The sequence below is a fragment of the Pleurodeles waltl genome, chromosome 10, assembly GCF_031143425.1.
Source record: "Pleurodeles waltl isolate 20211129_DDA chromosome 10, aPleWal1.hap1.20221129, whole genome shotgun sequence".
Classification (NCBI taxonomy): Eukaryota; Metazoa; Chordata; class Amphibia; order Caudata; family Salamandridae; genus Pleurodeles; species Pleurodeles waltl.
Genome location: NC_090449.1, coordinates 252,679,502 through 252,696,033, shown reverse-complemented (window position 1 = coordinate 252,696,033; position 16,532 = coordinate 252,679,502). Strand labels below are relative to the sequence as shown.

Sequence of the window (16,532 nt, the reverse complement as noted above, 5' to 3'; positions counted from 1 at the left end):
GATCTATGTAATGAGGACCAAGAATGTCTGCTTGTCTCTGCCTGCGCAGAGCTGCTCCACGTGCCAGGAGACCAAGTAAGCAAAAGGAAACCCATTAACACAAGAATACCAGAACAAAGCACAACATTTGTGCACTGTAGGAAGTGTTTTGTGCAAAAAATGAATTTCTGGCCACAGCCAATTTACTCTGAACCCAGAGCAGCACTATTTGCCTCGCAGGAGACCAGCCAGGAGAGTTCGAAGACCTAACATCAAGTGACTCTTGCCAAACATATGTATCTAGTAAAAGAATAGAGAGCGCTGCACTGAAGACGCCTGTGCTGCACAAACAGATCGCCTTGAGGCTCTATGCAAACTCTAACAAGGGACGTTAGCTCTACTTTAGGAAGGAATTGTCAGCATACAAGAAACAAAGACATGAAGACTGAAAAGCCAAAATGGAAGCAAAGTAACGAAACTGTAGCAAGTCATCCTAAGTGCACCCCTTCCCTTAATGTTCCAAGATATCCCCCTTGCCCCTCATTTTCGGTCTTACCTTCATGACCTTCAATAGGGATTAACCTATGCTGATCCATCTATCCTTTCAGGGTGAGAAGCAGATTTTGCTTCAGAGCCCCAGCATTCTGCTTGCAGGAGCTTTCTTGCATCATAACCTTATGACACAGTTTACCCTGTATATATCGTGTTAACATTTATAATCATATGTTCACCGTTCCTCTCTACATCACATGTATTCTTACCCTCTCATATCAATCTCCTTCAGCCCCTCTATCTCTAAACTGTCTCCAGCTTACTGCCTTTGGATAGTCCACTACTCACACTATTCTATCTGCTCTCACTTCCAGCTTCCCCAACACTCACTCAAACCCCTCTGATCTGTAATACTACGCCCTGTACTGTACCTGTCTCACTCTGACACATCCAGTTCTCCCTGCAAGCCACTGTTAAGCAATAGGAAAACACTCGATAGACTAACACCAGTTAAGGTTCATCCCAGCTGGGGGCAGAGAAACCACGTGCATTGATATTGGTGCAGACCTCCTACCAGCTTGGGTGCCATGACTATACAAGGGCCAGAGCAGTGTGGGTAGGGGCTGATGAAAGTACCTCACATCACAATGGTCAATCTTATGGTGCAATGGCTAACTGGGACCCTGCACACTCCAAATGGGTGAAGGACGTGATCCAAAAATGCAGTGCCATCTGAGGAACTGTGTAAGGCAATCCCTAAAGAACAGTTGACTCCTGGGTGAGATGTGGTCTTACGCTGGACAGTGGAAACTGGATCCATCAGAACAAGCACCAACAAAGCCAAAAGGTCTCGTCTTTTGGACCTATTTGCTTTGCCAATTTATTTGTAGCAATGCTGTACAACATACCTGATGCTATGCATCATAGCAAAGAAATAAAACAACAACAACAAAAAATTCAGTAGCCACATCATTTTATTAACACACTCAACACGTATTTGCATGCAATCAAGTGGACGGCCGATTTTTTTTTTTTTTTTTTACTTAGCAATTCAAGAAATACTGGTAAACAAAAAAAAGTAGTGTGAAAGGCTTTTTTTTTTTAGTTTGTTTACAGTGGATACGGGATGCAACCACAGTGCGGGAGGGAAGAGAACCACAATCTAAAGCAGGTGGCTGGGAAGCGCCTAGGCGAGAAAGCAACGTTCAAGAGAAAAAATGAAGGAGAGTGAAACAGACTAGGCGGGAGAGAAGCACATGGGCCACAGAGAAATATGGTGTAAAGAAGAAGGAAGTACAGGAGGGAGACTGATGAAAAACACGTGCACTCCCTTGCAATGCTTAGCTCAAGAGAAAAAGCAGTGCCTAAAAAGTAGGCAGTGTAAGGGCACAAATAATGAGGCTATGATCGGGGAAGGGGAGGACAAACACAAGAAGAGGAATAAAAGTCCACACAATCAAGCAAATAAAAAGCAAGCAAATGAGAATGACAGTAAAGCAGACCAATGGTGTGAAAACGGAAGGCTCTAAGCCCACTGCAAGCTGACAATAGGTAATTCTGCAAACACCTTAGCTACCTGGTAGGAAAGACCTAAAAAGTAATCAATTAGAGTCAACTCACTAGTCGACCCGGTGGCTTCACCTATCCAGGAGTTACTTACATTCCCAGAGTTTGATCAGTGACTGCAAACTCAACACAGAAGGGCCATCAGATAGGATGCCTTGCATTCTCCCTGACACAGGGGATGCATTGTATGGCCCCAAGTTTTAGAACACCTGAAAACTTATATTAAAATGAAAGCTGAATGTCTCCTGGGTGACGGGGGACGCCTTTGCTCTGCATGTAAAGCTGTCATTTTTGAGCAATCTAATTCTGATGGTCATACAAAAAGGAGGCGTTCACATGTTGAAAGTTACCCCAGGCAAAACATTCAGTAGAGTGGCGGTGGTCAGGACTGCTAAATGCTTGTGGGACTTCACTAGTGGCTCACAGTTACAATGTTGCATAGCTTCTAAGATGAAGAAGAGAAAGAAAACTGAAAATTGGAAGTGTGTAGGGAAGACGTCCACTGTGTTAGCCAAACTCGAAAGGCAGGTTTCAAACCCTATCAATCAGAGAAAAAAATGTGTTTGGTGAGGGTGAGCCCCTGGGCAAGGTAAGGGTGCATACATTTGTATATGCAATGATAAGCCCTGTACTGCTCCTGCGAATTTCAAAGGTTGTGATAGTAAATACACTTTCTCAAAAATTCATGTTTGGCCATAGCAGTTTTTAGGGCTTGGAAATGAGGCAATCCACGTGGCTTAAAACTGCAAAGCCAGGCAGATCTGTTGGTTACTGGAGTTGGTCTTGTTAGCAGATCTTAAAACAATACATTACTTTTAAGAGGACAGTGTGCTTGATTCAATGTCCAGGGCATCATCCATTGTGGTGAATGAGGCTAGCAGGCCACAGAATTGAAGCCACAAGTATAAAGATTATAAGTCAGGTAAATCACTTAGATCTAATACACACTGTAAACTGGCTGCATACCTAATTAAAATAGCAAGTCGATGACAAAAATATCAACCATCAATAACAGTAAACATGAGGAACGGGCCTTCCTTTTACCATTATGTAACAATATAGGTGTTTCTTAAAAGAGATAAAAAATATTTTTCATAAAAGACTTTACAGTAAAACTAAACCGATTTTGTGGCTTAATTCTGTTGCTGTGCTGCCAGAAGACTACACCTTGCACTAGATTGTTAAGCGGCCTCTGTTGGAGCTTGTTGATACAAAAAGACAGCATTGGCAAAGCCAATCGTTCTCACCTTTGAGACCTGGGGTTTCTACCAATACTTTTTTCTTCACGCAGTACAACATCGGCATTGCGAATAATGTACCTCCTGAGGAATGCACACTAAAAAGGCTCAGTGATGCAACTGTGGCCGCTACATCATTTTGTAGAGGCATGCGGGTGAAGGCAGGTGCCATTCCTAGTTATCTACCAATCCTTGATAGATTGTTAAATGAAAGTACAAAAATGAAAAGGCGCATTATTTCTACTGCGGAAGTGCTTGACAGCAACTTGATGTTGGGGGAGGGGGGAAGCAGGAGATAGGGAAGTTAAAAAATGTAAAAAAATAAAAAAAAAAATAAAAAAAAAGGATCGAAAACTCTGGTCTGGGAAGCGGTGTGGTGAAATAAGGGAAAAAGAAGCACATGAGGGAGAAATACAAGGAGTGTGGAATAGACACACAAGTTTAACAACATAGAGGAAAGAGAAAAGTACATGAGCAAGATCAACACGGACTACAGGGAGGAAGAAGAGAAGCACGCAGGCAAATGGGAGCAACATGGAGCGCGGGGTAGGGAGACAGCTGGAAACCACATGCACACTCATTGACTGCTTAAACAAAAAGAAACAAGCATTGGCAAAGCCAATAGGTCTCGCCTATGCGACTGTGTTTTAGCCATGTTGTACACTAGTATGGCCGCTGTTCAGCATGGCTAAAGTTAGTGGTGGTGGGTAGATTGGAGTGCGGTAGACTGGGGTAGAATGGAATGGGGTAGATTGACGGTAGAGTGGAGTGGGGGTAGCTTGGTGTAGAGTGGATTGGGGGTACAATGAAGTGTGGTGGATTGGGGTAGATTGGAGTGCCAGAGTTATGTGGATTAGCATTGTAGACTTGAGGGGGATGGGTTGAATTGAAATAGATAGGGGTGGAGTAGGACATACTTGGGTGGACTGAGGCAGATTAGATTTGGATATACTGGGGTACACTGGAGTGACGCAGACTGGGGAGGAATAGGATAGATTGGAGTGTGATAGATAGGGGTAGATCGGAGTGGGTTAGAGCAGGGTAGACTCAAGTAGGGTAGATTAGAATGGAGTGGGGTAGAGCAGAGTGGGGTAAACTGGTGTAGATTGGGTTGGAGTGGGGTAGATTGGGTTGGAGTAGACTGGGGAAGGGGTGGGGTAGATAGGAGTGTAGTAGATTGCAGTAGACTTGAGTGGCATGGGGTGGACTGAGAGGATCAGGTTAGAGTGGAGCTGGATTGAGTGCTGTAGGGTAGACTGGAATGGGTGGGGTAGACTGGGATGGGATACATTAGGCTAGGGTTGGGTGGAGTTAAGTAGACTAGATTGGGGAGACTTGAGTGGGGCGGGATGGATTCGCTAGACTGGAGTAAGGTAGACTGGCGTGGGTGGATTTGGGTGAAGTGGATTAGATTGGTCTAATAGTGGGGTTGATTTGAGTGACGTGGTAGTGTGGAGTGGGGTTGATTGGGTATAGTAGAATGGAGTGTGTGAGAGTGGAGTGAGGTAGATTTGGGTAGAGTGGAGTGCGGTAGAGTAGACTGGAATGTGGCTGATTATGGTAGATTATAGTGGGGTAGATTTGGGGGAGAGAGATCGGGGTGGAGTGGGGTAGAATACAGTGGAGAGGAGTTGGATAGACTGAAGTGGAGCTTGGAGTGGAGTGGGGTAAATTTTAATGGAGTGGAGTAGATTGGAATGGGGTAGACTGGAGAGGAGTGGGTTGGATTGAGGTACATTGGAGTGGGGTGGGTTGGGGAAGACTGGAGTGTGGTAGATAGGATTGGAGTGGGGTAGAGTGATACATAGGAGTAGAGTGGGGAAGAAGTGAGTTGAGTGCAGTAGATTAGGGTGGAGTGGCATAGACTGGAGTGGGATTGATTGGGTTAGACTGAGTGAAGTGGCATTTTGTGGATTATGCATGGTGTGGGAGCGCACTGCCATTACAGAAACACATTTCAGTGAAATGACCATTACATTTGCACTGAAATACACTTTTACTGCACATAAACGATAATGTGTGCAAACGTCCTCACCCGGTGTATTGATGAGTTTTGATCATATTCAAATATTTGTTTAGACCACTTCAGAATTACAAAGGAACTGTGCTTCATTCACACTCAATCTAATATATTCTGAAACTTCAGCAAAGGTCATTTTTTAGGGTCGAGCCTGCGTTGCATGCGCTCGCGCATGCGTATCGCAGCGAGACGCTTTAGTATTTAGAAAAAGGCTCGGAGCCCTGTCAATTTCACGTCAGTGTTTTTTATTGGTTCATGGGCTTGCCTAATAAAATCTGCTTGCTTTCATTAGTCGAAGGCACGCATATGTCATGCCTTTTCCGGTAGCTAGCCCTCCTCGAGCGCAGCGACCAAGTACAGAAAACATGCGAGGCTCGCTGTTTTCCATCGGGCTCGTGGACTTCTTTTTCTCTAATTTACCAGCATGATCTTGCTTGGCAGAAGTTGAGCGCTTTACATAGTTAATTTCACTTTTTCGGGTTATGTACATAAATGCACTTTTGCCCGATAGGTGAAAAGTCGGGTTAGGAGTTTACAACGCGATCACCTCTAACATGAGCAAACGCGAGACCCGTTGCATCGTAAATGCTTGTTTGTAGTGCGCTAGAGAAAAAAACACCATCCCTTCTCATCTCACAGGGTGCTCAGCAAGACTGTCACATAAATTCCCCACTTTGAACTCAGAGAAAGAAAATAAACACGAAGCTCCCTGGAAGAAAAAGCCTGAGATTTGACCTCAGTCTTTTAATGCACAGCAAATGTGGCAAGATAAGAGCAAGGTTTAAAGGCATGTTTACAGAAAACAAGTTTGTGGAAGAATACAGTAAACACAGTTTAGGCAATAAGAGGGACGAACTTAACCTGGAGAGCATAAAGCAAAAAAAAAAAAAATAATAACAAAAGCCAGCAAACAGAAAGCTAGAAAAGCTAGAAAGTGTGAACTACAAACCACAAAGCCAATGGTAATCAACACGTGGAATGCATTCCTAGGTCAACTTTCTGAAAGTCCCCAAGGTGTCTTTGGCACATCAGACGGCTGTCCGGTAGGCTGTGACCTAAAAAGTATCTCTCTAAAAGTGAGCAGTGGAAGGACAAACAGGAAGTGGTCAAGGAAAACCATCCAATAAGAATCAAGTGACAATAAAGCAAACCAATAGTAAGCAAGGGTGGGCTTTAAGCCCACTACGTTTTTGGTAAACTGACCACAGGACTTTTGCAACCTAACAGCCTGAGCTGTCTAGTAGACTGATCTAAAAAAGCTTTCAATAGATAACTGCGTAGCTTTGCTCTAGTCTATTCCTCCTCCACTGTTATACCATGCTCACACACATAACTAGGTCATCCTCAACAATTCCCTCATATGGTCATCCACCAGATTGTGTTCTCCTACATCTCCTAGCTCTCTTCTGCTCTCTCTCCTTTCCACCTCAAATATTTCATCTCCTCCTTTCTCCTAACCTCACTTGATATGTTACACTCCTTTCAGGCACAATTAGACACTGCTGACACCATTTTCGCACTCAGACCCTCACCTGGCCACCTTACGTCCACATCAGACCCTACAAGGAATCAAAGGGATCTAACTGGATTCATGGTGGGCCCTTCCTTTGCTTCATGATCACTGGTATTTGCATTGCTGCCGTACGTCCCTATTGAGATGAGTGTTGCTGCTAACACCAAGATCTGAAGAAACACAATGTTAATGCGAAGAATAGATGGGCCTTTTCCTCCTAGACCTCGCCTATATTTCCAACGTCGCCCAACCCTTCACCTCCCTCTCCACACCCTAATTGTGCCTAAAGTGGTTAAAAGACAGAAAGTACAACGAAAAGAATGTCATTGGCATTCTTCACAGAGTTATAACCGCCCTCCGTGCCTACAAAAATGTGAAATCTGGCGAAAGGAAACAGATCAACATGGTTAACTTGTAACCTGTTAATCAGACACCAAACTGTGCACGTATTTAAAGGAGGAACAGTGATAAAGAGGAACTGCAAGGAGCCACTTCAATAATGAAAGTTAACTTAAAATCGATGCACTGCACAACAGAAAAGCAAGCCAGATGGATACGTCAAAAGAGGGTAAATACCGAAGAACGAATCACATAGTGAAACAAAGCGCTGACGAAGGAACTGCATATGCAAAATAATGACGCTCTGAGATGGATGTGCATGCCAGTGGAGAAAAAAAAAAAAGAGATTCTTGCTGCAAATGAAAGAATAAACAGGGGACCGTAAAGCAGTAGTAAGGGAGGTATAATTGCAAAAGAGTAGTACGTGAAGTGACACAATCTATTTTGTCTGTTGGGGTACTCGCTTGCTCTATTAACTGGTCTCCAACGTAATCGTTTCAACTCTATTTACTGTGAAAAACATGACCGGGGCTTTCTGATCGGGATTACAGGAAACACTGTCGTCAGTTCTTTCTAGACTGAAGCATGTCAACTCGAATCAAGCTCCGGCGAACTCTCACTATTGAACGTATCAGTCTTGCCCGTGTTTTTTTTTTTTTTTTTATATCGAGACTGTTTTGCAACCCCAAACGTTTTTTGAGGGGAAAAAAGGGGGGCACTACGATGTGGCCTCACTGGCCGACTCATTTTGCAGGAGTGTGAGAGCAGGCGTGATGATAAAGACATGCATGTGTCATGACCCATGCACACCTACAAAATGAGATAAGCTCTGGGACGAATAGAAATAGACTATAGAAAAAAAGTTGTGCAGAAGCCTGGTTTTTTTTGTATTTTTTTTTTTTTAAGTGGCGAAGCCAGCAGCAATTTACTGGCTGCCTCCTTCAAGCATACCCTTAAAAAATACACGCATTGGCAAAGTCAATAGGACTTACCTATGCAAGAGCTATTGACTTTGCCAATGTGTTTTAGCTATGTTGTACACCATTGCGGCTGCTAGTCAGCAAGGTTAAAGGTTAGTGGCTTTGAGAAGAGTGACGTGGAGTGACGAAGAGTGGAATGGCGAAGAGTGGAGTATACTGTTGTAGAGTGGTGTAGCAGTGTGTCGTGTATTGGAGTGGCATAGTGTGAAGTTGCACAGATTGTCATACACTGGAGTGGCAGAGTAGAGCAGACTGGTGCAGAGTGCACTGACAGAGTGTTGGTGAGTGTAGTGGCATATAGTGCAGTAAGATTGAACTAAGCGGCTACAATGCAGTGGGGCCAGAGTAGGGTTGAGCTCAGTTAAGTGATGCAGAGGCGCAGAGTATATATAGTCAGGTGGCATAGAGTGAAGTGGCGTAGAGTGCAGAGTACAGTCAGTGCCGTGCAGTGTCATACAGTGGTGTAGAGTAGCAGAGTGGTGTAGAGTACAGCGCTAGTAGAGTGCAGTGGCACAAAGCAAAGTACTGTAGAGTGGAATAGTGCAGAGTAAAGTGGCAGAGTCCAGTGGTGGAGAGTGCAGTGTTGCAGAGTAGAGTGTTACAGCACAGGGGTGTAGAGTGGAGTTGTCGTGTGGAAAGCAGTGGCGTACAGTAAAGTGATGTAGAATGCAGTGGCAGAGAGTGCAGTGGCCTAGAGTGGAGTGGTGCAGGGTAGAGGGCAGCAGCACAGAGCAGCTTTGAGTGTAATGGCAGAGTAGTGTAGAGTGCAGCATTGCAGAGTAGATTAGAGTGGTATACAGTGGATTGGCACAGAGTACAGGGGCATAGAGTTGAGTGTTACAGAGCAAAGTGCATTGGCGTAGAGTGTACTGGCACAGAGCGCAGTGGCATTGAATGCGGTGTTGCAGAGTAGCGTAGACTACAGTGACGTAGATTGGAGTTATGCAGACTAGACTTGTGTGGCCTACACTGTAGTGGCACAGAGTGTAGTGGTGTGGAGTAGAGTGCTAAAGAGTGCATTAACAGAGTAGAGGGATACATGGAGGAATAGAGAGGCGTAACGTGCAGTGGGGTAGAATGGAGCGGAGCAGACTGCAGCGGTGTAAAGAAGAGTGATGCAGAGAAGAGTGCAGTGGTGTGGTTCAGAGTAGAGTGGAGTGCCATACAGTGGAGTATTCTTGGTGTGGTAGCACACTGCTATTACAGGAAACACATTTCAACTGAAATGAACATTACATTCGCACAGACATACAGTTTTAATAATAATACTGGACAGTGCACAGACAGAAATGTGTGGAAACTGCATCACCTAGTGTAATGATTTGTTTTGATCATATTAAAGTATGTATCCAACACACTTCACAAATAACAAAAATGTGCTTCATTTGTTTTCCTAATTCTGATATATTCTGAAATCCTAACAGTTCATTTAAATATTGCTATGTGCTAGGAAAAAAACAGTTTTCTACCTGCCCCAGTATCCAGCAAGATTGTCACATAATTCCTCTCACTTTGAAGTCAGAGAAAGAAAAGTACACAAGCGCCCTCGTGAGACAGCACCTGACATTTAGCCTTGGTCTCTGAATGCACAGCAAATGTGAGGCTATAAGAACAAGATTTACAGGCCTGTTTACAGAAAGGGAGCACTCAGAAGGATACTGTAAATAAGGTTTGGGCAAGGAAAGGTATACACTCGAGCTGGCCAGCCTAAAACAAATAAAGCCAGCAAATGGAAAGCAAGAACATGTTAGTTACAAAGCCAATGGCAAGCAACGGGCAGAATGCATTCCTAGATCAACATTCTGAATGTCCCCAACATGTTTTTAACAAAGCCAGACAGGCTGCAAACTAAAAGACTGTCAGCATGTGTGCAACAGAAGAGTAGGACAGGGAAACAAAGGGATAGGGCAAGGAGAAAGCAACATGGGGGCATAGGAAAAGCACACAAGTGAAAACGCAACAGATCGTGTGCAGGGAGTTTGGTGGGGAGAAGCACACGAGGCAGTTTGTAACACAAGGAAGACAGCACCACGCAGTAGGAATTTGGCAGGGGAAGAAAAGCACCGGAGGGAAAAAGCTGGAAAACATATGCAACGTCATGGCGAGCTTACACAAAAAAGAAAATAGTAGTTTGTCAAAAATGAGCAGTGGAAGAATAGAAGCCACTTAAATCAGAGAGAAGGTAAAGCAGGTAATGATCCAGGCGATGGGCACAAAAAAGACCAACACACTTGGACATGGAAAGCCATAGGATACAAGGCAAGCAAATGAGAGAAAATCAAGCCAACCAATGGTAAGCAGTAAGCAATGAGAAGGCTGTAAGACCCTGTAAATTCTTGGAAAGCTCTCAATAGGTCTTAAGAAACCAGACAGTTTGCCTTGTCTTGTAGACTAAACCTAAATACAAGGTCTGCTTACTGGCCCTTAAATGCCCCTTTAATGTAAGGAAAGTTCAAATCAAATTCTGTCTAACATTCCATTTTTACGAGGTTGATTAATGGAGAAACATTAAATTGTTGTTACTTATAGACGCCATAACTGCGTTACAAAGTGCTACATGAAGACAATTTATTACCATTCTTCATAATTAGGATTAAAAAGCAGCTAATATTTTGCCAGTCCCTACCGTGACTTCCCTGTGCTATCTATGGGCTTGTTTCACTTTGATTTACTTAGAAAACTCTTTAGAGTCACCTGACTTACAGACCGTTTTTTTTTCCAAGTCCTTCCAACCGACTGGACCAGCAGGGATCATAACTGACCTCAACATGCAATTGGTCTGTGCTGTTGGTAGAAGACGCATAAAGAATTTATCCAGAAGACAATGAAAGCAAATCTTATAAAATGTCAATTTTAGGTTTCTCCACTGTATTTTTTGGGGCGAGACAGGCTCCGTCCCTCTTCTAATCTCTCTTTAGGGGGAATTTAATCAAGCCACTTTCATTGGTTCGTGGGCTTGACTTTTAAAATCCGCTTGTTTTCATTTGTGAAAGGCATGCATACGTCATGCCTTTTTAGGTGTTTAGCCATCCTTACAAGCACCAGTAAACTCCTGGAAACATACGAGGCTCTATGTTTTCCACATGGTTTCTGGTTAACTGATGCAGTCACTTTATAAATTCCCGATCTTGTTGTTGTTAGTTACTTTGCTGTGTGCAAGCACACGGCCTGGCAAAGCCAGAAGATCTGGCTGAGCCAGAGCTGCTATTTATTTTTCTTTCTGCATTATAATTTGAAAAGTTATTTACAAATCAATACAAGAACGTTGAATGCATATGTTTGCAAAGGAAAAAGCAAAAAACAAGCATTTACAATGCAATGGGTCTCGTATCTGCTCCAGTTAGAGCTATTAGCGTTATAAACTCCTAACCCGACTTTTCTTGCCACATATTTTCAAAATTGAAAGTTAAACACTTTCACATAAGGGAGCCGATTCACAGCGCCACGGCGGCCATGCGCATCAGCGTGAAGAGATACACAAAAGGAAAAGAAGTTCGCTCGCAGTTAAACTTATTGGCAAAAGTGCAATAAGCCATGTAACAGGGGCGATGGCCAAGGCGGTAACAAAATCTCCCCAAGGATGGACAAAGGTAAACCATTTACCAATGTAATCAAAGGATTTTTGAAGGGCAAGCCCACGAACGAGTGGTAGTGATGGGCATGAGGTGGGCATTGTTAAAAGCCCAGATACACACCAACACGTCAGAAAAAAAAGCGCATGCGCGTAGCAATACACGACCTAATGACCCACTGCAAAAATTAATGGAAAAAAATATTAAATGAAAGTAGAACCTGGCCCACTAGGCATGGCACTGAAACACAGTGCTTTTTGGGCCGTCTTCCATTTGCACGCACACAAAAATGGTAGTCACAGTGGACAGAGACAATAGCTGAAGTGGGCTGAACACTGCCCCCATGATGTAGTCTGTCTCGAACACAAGTAAAATGTGAAAATCACTACGAAGACTAACAGATTAAGAGGGATGACTGAAAAGGCCTCTGTATGTATGTACAAAAGATGCATAATATTTAAACATGTAATATGGTACAATGCTGTCATCTCAGGGTTTTAGTGATATCATAAACCATGAGGCTGAAGGTCAGTGTAACCAGAAGCACAAGATGCCAATATCGGACCACACAGTACACCGTATCCATTACATTTTTTTTTTTACAGTACATTAATCAGAGTAGTTACCTTGAAGAAGCACTTCTCAATACTAACTACACACACCAAGTGAAATTAGAATTCTTTGGTGTTGTTTCGTTTTATAAAGTAAACTGTTGATAAAACAATGGGGAGTGTCTGTAGAATTATCATATTAAATCAAATCTTTATTCTTTCAGCCAAACCGGCAGTAACAATTAAACAATTTACATTTAAAAATACAGACAAATAATCTTAAGTTAATAATGGATCAGTATTGTCAGTGACCAATAAAATATAAAATTTCTTTTTGGACCAATTCACTAAATTACATGTTAACATAAAACGTGGATCAAGACATTACAGTTTTAGTAATACTCGGCTCGTTAATAGTGATTTCTAGAATATGTGCAAATCTTGCCAAGAAATATAAAATTTTAATGATCTACGATCTGAAAGATGAAAACCGGTCCGGGGAGGTGCAACTAGGAAATGTCCCAGAATGTTGCCAACCTAAAGTGCAAATGGATCTACACCAACCAATGCTAAGCCAACCACAATTATCACTAAGTTGCACCTTTACGTGGGACTCTGATCGGGCCATTACGACTTTAATGGCACGGAGGTCATTAATAATCATTTCCGGGATGATTATATGTAGATCTTGCTGAGAATTATAAAATATAAAAGGCTTACGATCTGAAATTTACCAGACACAAGGAGCATGACATTGTAGAGCTCAAAGCCGGCATGGGAAGGCGCAGCCAGGAGATATCCCAAGATTCTACCAATCTATGGTACTAATACACTTACCCCTACCAATGCTAAGTCAACAATGACTATTATAAAATAAAAAATAATAATAATTTAATTAGATAACCCTGCCTTAACAATAAAAACAAATTGCTAGTCACCCCAAGTGCGTTACCATGCATTTAGCAAACCATAAGGTTCGTCCAAAGGCAACCTTCTAAAGGGCTTAGCGATGGCCAGCATTAGGCTCTCATGCTTTTTCCAGAAAAAAAATGTCAAAACCCCTTGCGCAAGATTAGAGTCCTACTTTTGTTATTGGGGTATATGGCAAAATTGAGTCACTGCTTCGCATAGAACTTTACCAGATGGCACACCAGGCTCAGAAAGATCAGTTTACAGTGTTTCCATTGTGACACAGCAAACATATATGTATCCACATAGACTGTTTGATGTGCTTGTGTTCTTAGACTCCATGCAGCAAAAATATATGAGGAGACAAACCATCACAATGTCTATCATCAGATCGCATACAGAGAGCTTCAGCCTCCTTGCACTTCCTGATCTATGCTTTTGGAAAAGTGGGTATAGGTGCTGCTTACGAAAATAGAACATAACAGGAGAAAGTAGGATAGCGCTTCTTGACCACCCAGGGCACAAGGACAACAATCAGACCCCTCCACAGGGTTTAGGGGCCACCTCTTCGTCATTGAGGTCACAGGCAATACTCCTGTACGAAATTTTAAATAGAGATATTTTTTCCACTTGATATATGTAATCGATAAAGATAACTGGGTCATAATCACCCTGAGACCCTCACGGGTGAGTAGTGAACTTTACAAATCCCTGATTGATTGAATCTTGATTAAATGACAGATAACACTTTAGCAAAGGGCCTGGTCGGTTATAAGTCATCAGATTTTTGCGATTCCAGTATGCCTTTATAGCCACATGCAAAATGGTTTTCCTGATTTTTTTTCAGAATGGAACCAGAATTGGTCTAGGCCAATGGTGACTAAATTGTTTGACACATGCATAAATTATGGCAATTTATGATAGTTTTGTAACTTCATGAAGTTCACTAGTGTTGCTCTCTAAGGGGAAAGATCCTTCCTAGACCAAATGCGGAGCCAGTATTTTAATTGGTACCAATGCAATGCAATCTCCAATTTTTCCTATATGCAGATTATTCTAACGGCATCCATTGGAGGTCCGCGGCCCAGATGTAGCAGTTGTCTTATAAAGTTGTTTTCAGTGGTTTGTATTACCCCCCTTGCTTTCATTTTGTAAGACAACAGTGACTATCTCACAGTGATTGCCACTGGATTTTGCAAACCTTAGCACCACACCAGCTTGCAGGACCAAGGAGGTGTTGCTTTTAAATAACTGCAGGGACCAAGAAAGTTTTCCATCCACGTGGCTGCCCAGATAGTCATAAGGGGTTACCTGATCCAAAGGTCTATTATTGACCTTAAGGGAAGCTTGCAGCTTCTATTTTTGGTTGAATATCATGAATTTTGTTTTACTAATGTTGACTGTCAGTTTTCTTGTAGCACAGAAAGTCTCAAATCCTTTCAGTTAGTGATGCATCGATAACTCTGTTCTTGCCAACTGCACTGCATCATCTGCAAAAAGCATCATTGGTATGATCTTGTTGGATAATTTTGGCACGTCGAGGTTAAGGTCCTTCAAGATTTTAATGACATTTATATAGCAATTAAAGAGAGTTGGTGCGAGGATACAGCTTTGTATAACGCCTCGTTGGATTGGGATCTCCGATGTAAATTCACCCCTAGGCTATATCTGACCCTGGTGGTGTAGCCAGAATGCAACTGAATTATTAACTTTAAGATCTTTTCTGGGACTCTCATCTCCATCAGGATTTGCCACAATACAGAGTGATCAACGATATCAAAAGTGGTTTGAAGATCAAAAAATACCAGATAGAGCAGAGATTTTTTAGGCAAACATATTTGGAACAGATTAAGTTCATTCGAAACATTGATCTACTGTACTCTGGCCCCTCCTGAAACCTGCTTGAAATTATATTAGGTCATTTTCTTCTATCCAATGATCTTGATGAGATAGCATCAGTTTACCAAAGATTTTGTCCACACTGACAAGCAAGGAAATCGGCCTGTAGTTGGATAGTACCTAGGACTCTTTGTGTAGGGGCACAGTTACTGATCTTCTCCACGATAGAGGGATTTCTTCTGAGGACCAGATATTTTAAGATAGGGTTAATATAGGTAGCCACAGCGCTAAGTGATTGTGATAGACATCTGATGGAATTTTATCTGGGCCTGCTGCCTAATGATGGTTTTTGTGACAGGATGGCTTGGGCCACTTGCTTTTCATCAATTCTTGGAGTTGCTTCATGTCACAAGACTTACCCTGGGTTTTAAATGCTGACATTGACTGAGCAGTGACTGTAATAGGCTGAACAAATTGTTCGTGCTCAGTCTCTTTGTACGGTTGAACTACAATACCTCTGTTTTTTTTTTTACTGATTGGGTTGTCTCCCCTAAGTTGGAATTTTCCCCCTCTGTCACCCGATGTTGAGCTACTGGATCATTAGATCCTTTCAATAAGATCTGGCCCTCTCCTTGGTATAAGGTAGTAAAGTGGTCAATCCAGAGTTGTGGGCTAATGTTCAGTTCCAGATTTTTTGGAGGACCTTGGCAACCCAGTCTAATGAGTTCCCAGAATTGTTTTTGAGTTTTCCCGAGGAAATTGCCTTTAGAAGATTTTCCCAAATCTTGTGCGGGTAGAGCCTCTTTTTTGTACCTTAACAATCTTTTGTACTGCTGTCTGTATTCGATGAATAGTTGTTCGTTAGTATTACTCGAATGTCGATTCTTAAGGGCCAGTGACCGAGCCTTTTTCAACTTTAAGCGTTCCTCATCAAACCAGCCTTGGTCCTCAGGTGATGGATTTTTAAGGGAGTTATTGGATCTGTTGTTTCTACAAGCAGTTCTTTAAACTTTTGCAACTGCTGTGTCACCTTGTTTCTAGGGAGTGCTAAAATCGTGGTGTGTAATGCCATTCATTTTTGACTGGATGTATAGATATGTGTATCACACTTATCAGCCATAACAATGCTTTTCCTATTTGGATTTAATACGATTTTGGGGCGGGATGTTTTGTTGGGGGTAGTTAACGCCAAGGAACCTGAATCGGATGAACCAACTGCAAAAGGAGTGCATCACGGCCGCTTTCTATCCTGTCAAATACTTTCATGTCGATAATATGATGCCATGCTTCGATATTTATTGCAATATAATCTATTACGCTTTGCCTGCTATCAACTCGAAATGTTGGTTTGAAAGATTGATCCGATTTAGTTCTTCCATTTAAAGTGTGCCTTCCTCCTTCTATTAGTGCTTCAAAGACTAGTTTGCCTTTCTTGGTGCTGCAGCAGCGTTCCTTGGGGGTGGTGAAATATTCTAAACAATGTCTTCATCAGTTATTGAGTCATCCCCCATTATGGGATGAGGCTTGGTATTAC

At 42.5% G+C, this 16,532-nt stretch overlaps 1 protein-coding gene across 3 annotated transcripts in view; it reads right to left on the bottom strand.

The window, feature by feature from the left end:
- The window catches only part of XPO6 (exportin 6), a 621,317-nt gene that overhangs the window by 529,763 nt on the left and 75,022 nt on the right, over positions 1-16,532 (bottom strand). The gene's annotated exons all lie outside the window — the stretch shown is intronic.